Raw genomic sequence first — 5336 nt, 5'->3', positions numbered from 1 at the left:
CTTGAGCCACGCCTCCAGTCCATTCTGCTCTGGTTGTTTGGGAGATGGGAGTTCATGAACTAATTGCTCTGACTGGCCTCCAGCCTCAATCCTCCCAATCTCAGCCTCCCAAGTAGCTAGGATTATTTGTGGGAGCCACTGGCACCTGGCTGGCCTGGTACTCTTGATCCTCCTGCCTCAACTTCCCGAGTGCTGGATTTACAAGTGTGCAGAGTTTATATTATTTTTTGTTTTTTTTCCTTGTCCACGTTCTAGGCAGCACTCTACCACTTGAGCCACACCCCTTGTCCTTTGCTTTTAGTTTTCTTTTCACAAAGGGTCTTCAGCTAACTTTACCTGGGGACTACAGTCCTTTCACCTGTGCCCCTTCAGTAGCTGGGATTACATGCATTCACCACCACACCTGTTTATGCGATAAGGTCTCAGTAACCATGATCCTCCTGACCTCTGCCTCCAAAGGAGCTAAGGTTACTGATGTGCTCCACCTCTCCTGGCCCTGAGTTTATACTCTTAATGCTACTCTGCTGTCCATTTTCCTATCTACTGAGACAGGGAAGCTGTCCTTCCGTCCATCTGTATCACTGAAATAGCACAGCACTTCTGACTGTATCCTCCTGGCTCCTCTTCCATCTTGCTGGTTGCAGCTCCATTCTGGGCTCAGATGCCCGCACTGCTCACACGTTCTGATGACTGATAGTGACTATGCTGCTACTGAGTCGACAGGGAGAGGAGCCACTTGTTCACTTGCAGCCTTCCCAGTCGGGTGAGCCCTATGAGAGCAAGAAGATGTGTCTTGCCCACCACCCTGACCCAGGCCTGGCACACAGTAAGCAGGTCACAAATGCGTGTTGACGTGAATTGTGCACAGTTGTCCAGGGAGCTCTTGAGGTACTCTGTTCCCACTCCAACAGCTGAGGGGTGGCTATGGAAGCCATGAGGAAAGGAAGGACTACAGAGAGAGAGCTAACTGGCTTTTTTATTTTTCTTACTTTTATTAAATGCATGTATATGGTTGAAAGATAATTATAGCAGGGCTTGTAATAAGACTGGATACAGTATCTTACACCTATAATCCCAGCTACTTGGGAGGTGGTGATCAGGTGGGTTGTGGTTCAAGTCTAGCCCAAGCAAAAAGTTAGCAAGACCCCATCTAAACCAACAAACGAGGTATGGTGGTACATTTTTGCAATCCCAGCTACACAGGAGGCATAAGCTTATCTAAAAAATAACCGAAAACCAGAAGGGCTGTAGGGATGGCTCAATAGATACAGCACTTGCCTAGCAAGCACAAGGCATTGAGTTCAAACCCCAGACCTGCCCCCACCACAAAAAAAGAAGGGTTTATAAAGCAATGGTTCTTTGCCCCATCCCTCCCCATGCTGCCTCCGGTCCCAGGCTATCGTCTGAAGCTTTTTCTGTTTTTAGCACTTTGGGTAGGTAGCTCCTTACTTAAGATAATATGTCTATACAGTTGCCTCTTCATTAATGGACTGAGGATGCAATCATTGTCATCTTTCTAAGACATATGAATATTCATGAGCCTCTGGTTTAAATAAGAGTGTATGGTGGGCCTGGGGTGCTAAGAAGTAGCTCGTGTCTTGTCTAGGGATTGACAGAGCTCGCTATGCATAGCTTACTAAGGCACCACCACACGAACTGGCATCCTTGAAAGTCTTGTTGGTGCCATCATGACAGGCTGAGAAACTTGAGGACAATAGTCACATCTCTCCTTAAACTGTGTCCACCACACCCACTGGTGACTTCCAAGTAGCAGCAGGCTCATTATACCTCTTCATTGACTGACTCCATGAAGGACTCCCGTTGATAAAGTCACTGACAGGCTGATGAGTCATGACAAAGGGAAGATCTCAGTGACCAATCATCCAAGAAGCCTACAAACAATGGGCTTCGTGGTTGACTGCCCCAATCGGCCTGCTGTCAGAACAGCTAAACCTTGATGATTGCTGAACTGTGTGCTGAGAACAGGTTGCCTTCATCCCTAGTCAAATGAAAAGCTCTCACAGTTTCTAAATAAGTAATAATATAAGTGATTAAACGTAAGAGTTGTCCTTACTGTGCAGAAGCAACTTAGAGTAACACAAAATTTAGTAGGTACTTTATCTTACTGATTATCTAAGCTAACTGATCTTTTCAAAGAGAAGTTGAAAACACCTCACTTTTAACAAAATATTTTAGAATGCTAATTTAAGGAGCCAAACATGGTCGAGCATGACCGTAATCCCAGTACTCAGGAGGCTGAGGCAGAAGGACCTCAAGTTCAAGACCAGCCCAGGCTACATAGAGAGTATGTCCCCCACCAAAAGTTACTAATTTAAGTCAACTTAAACTTTATTATATTCCACAGTCTGCAGGCCTCTGACTAAGTCACCCAAGCCTGTTTCTCATGGACATAGTTGTCCCTCAGTATGGACTGGACAGCTGGTTGTAGGACTTCCCATGGATTTAAAATCCTAGGGTGGCCAAGTCAATATAAATGCTAGGCAAATAGTTGTGACACTGTATGGTTTAGGGAATAATGACAGCACAAATGCAACTTTCTTTTGATTATGTCTGGTCTGGGGCTAGTCGGACCCTTGGATGAGGAACCCACAGGCATGGAGGTGGGTTGCACCCCATGACCAATTCCTGGTGTTCAGTCTTCTTCACTCCTTGCATCTGTCTCTTCCCGAAACCCCTGTAAGTCCCTGGACCGAGGCAGGCTCTTATCCCTTTTCCCAAGGCTTTGGCTGTGACTCTGTTCGTTCCCCTCCACCCCAACAATCCCTCTGCCACGTGCCGCCTGAGTGGTCTTTCAGAACCACAGATCTTAGGGTGTTTCTTAAATGCACCCGGGTTGTTTGAGCCTCAACGGTCCCTTAGCGTGGAAGGCCTTCGCTTCCTTCTTCCCTTCCTTCTTCTCTCGTGTGGGCGCAGGCCTTGACTGACTTGCAATCCCACTGTCACCTGTTATCTCAGCAGATTTATTGGTAGCAACCTCTTGGTCATTCTCAAAAGTTCCCAGTGCATTAGTTTGCTAGGACTGTAACAAAATGCCACAGAGTGGGTGGTTTTAAAAACCAGAATTTTTTTTCTCTTTTTCTTGAGTCTATTCTCCTTGGGTTACAGGTGACCTGGCCACCTTCTTGCCTCGTTCTCTTTTTTCAGGGCTTCATACTTGCTAGGCAGGTGCTCTACCACTTGGACCACATGTTCAGCCCTTCGTTTTTTTTTTTTTGTGGTACTGGGGCTTGAACTCAGGGCCTTCACCTTGAGCCACTCCACCAGCCCTATTTTTGTGAAGGGTTTTACAAGATAGGATCTTGTGAACTATTTGCCTGGGACTGGCTTCGAACCTTCTGATCTCTGCTTCCTGAGTAGCTAGGATTACAGGAGTGAGCCATTGCACCCAGCTTCCTTTCTCTTCTTATAAGGATACCAGCAATACTGGATTAGACTCAATAGATAGAGCACCTGGCTTTATATTTAAGTAAGGTCACGACCTGTGGTACGGGAGTTGGAGGTTAGGGCTTCAATACATGGTAGTTTTGTTTTTTTGTGGGACTGCAGTTTGAACCCAGGCCTTTGAGCTTGCAAAGCCAGTGCTCAATTGCTTGTGCCACACCACCAGTCCATTTTGCTCTCGAAATGGTGTCTCTCAAAGTATTTTCCCGGGAAGGCTTTGAACCTTCATCTTCTCTATCTCAGTCTCCCACATGCCTGAGTCACAGGCACCTGGTCAGCATGTGAATTCTGAGGGAACATGATTTAGTCCACCGCATGCAGGTTGAACAGTAACTTCTGTGAACTTTCTCAACTTCAAACAGGTCTTCTTCAGAGCACTGTCCTAGCTCCTAGCACTGAAAAAGAAGGATGAGGAGGAAGACAGTTCACAAAGTCTGGAAGGACAGAGTGACCATCTCTCTGCCAATCCCTCATGCACCCAACAGCCAGGGGATGTAAAGAACAGGATTGATAAGAAATGCTTGACGTCCAGGATCAGCTCAGGGCTCAGTGCTACCTGTGGGACTAGGCCAGGAAAATGGGGATCTGGGGTGCAGGTAATGCAGAGAGGCAGGGCTCCCCAGCACCCAGGCCTGAGCCCAAGCCCTCTGCACACCCAGGCTGTGCCCAGAGTGGAATTGGTGCTCCTAATACACACCTCTCCCCAGCTCACGGCTGTGGAACGGGAGTGGGACTCCACCCTGGGAGTTCCAGACGGTATAACCAGAGGCCATTCTTAATTCTAGGAAGTTCAGATCTTTGCACAATCTGGAAATAGAAATTGTTCACCATCATAGAAAGGAATTGTTTATATTGCGTTAAAATCCATCCATCCATTGGTTCCAGGACTCCCTTGAACACCAAAATCCCTGTCCCCCTTCCCTCTCCCCTGCTTCCTCCCTTCCTCCCCCTCCCTTCTCTTCTTCTCCTCCTCCTCCTCCTCCTCCTAAGAGATCTTCCTCAGGAAGACAATATGGAATCCTTACGTCAGTGAACAGTAACAAAAACCCAGTCCATCCCACCTCCCCATCACGGAAAGGAAAACAGAAAGCTAGCACTGTTTTTCTTCACAAACAGATTCATCGTTGTGAAATAAAGGGCATTTTCCTTCAAAAGCACTAAATATTAATTCCCTTCCCATCTGTATCACTGATAATTCTTTCTTGCCTTAATCTGTAGACGGCAAAATGCTGCATTTCGTTACACTCGCTTTTGCAAATTACTTTAAAGCATTTAAACTCTCTCTTCCCACTTAGCTGCAGTGGGAGCAGATTAAGTGTTAAAGTGCTTAATCCTTTTTTTTTTTTTCTTTTTTGGTGCTGGGCTTGAACTCAGGCCCTCTTGCATGCGAACCGTGCACTCCACCACTGAGCTACTCCCACAGACCAAAGTGTTTATGCTGAACCAGCGACATAGCTGCAAAGAGAATTTGGAGGTCATTACGTGTGACCGTGGTGCTGGGACAAATGAAGGGAGGAAACTGACAGTACAGATATGCTTTACCTTCAGCACCCTACTGACCTTCATGCAGTGTTTTGCTATCACACCAGGTTTAAAAAATCGCTATTATAGGTTCAATTTGAGTGGAGAAATGGACAGGAGCCGGGAGGTGTTTTCTTCAAGTAACTAAGAGCGGAGCGCTGTAGCTCCCACTTACACCTCAGCTGCTTGGTAGGCACAGATTGGGAAGATTGTGATTCCAGGCAAGCTTGGGCAAAAAATTAGGGAGACCCCATCTCAACAAATAAGCTAATTATGGTGGTTCATGTCTATAGTCCCAGCTACTTGGGAGGCATAGGTAGGAGGATCATGGTCTGAGGCTGGCCCCAATGAAA

The sequence above is a fragment of the Castor canadensis genome, chromosome 12 (assembly GCF_047511655.1).
Source record: "Castor canadensis chromosome 12, mCasCan1.hap1v2, whole genome shotgun sequence".
NCBI classification, from domain to species: domain Eukaryota; kingdom Metazoa; phylum Chordata; class Mammalia; order Rodentia; family Castoridae; genus Castor; species Castor canadensis.
This window is presented reverse-complemented; position numbering follows the sequence as displayed.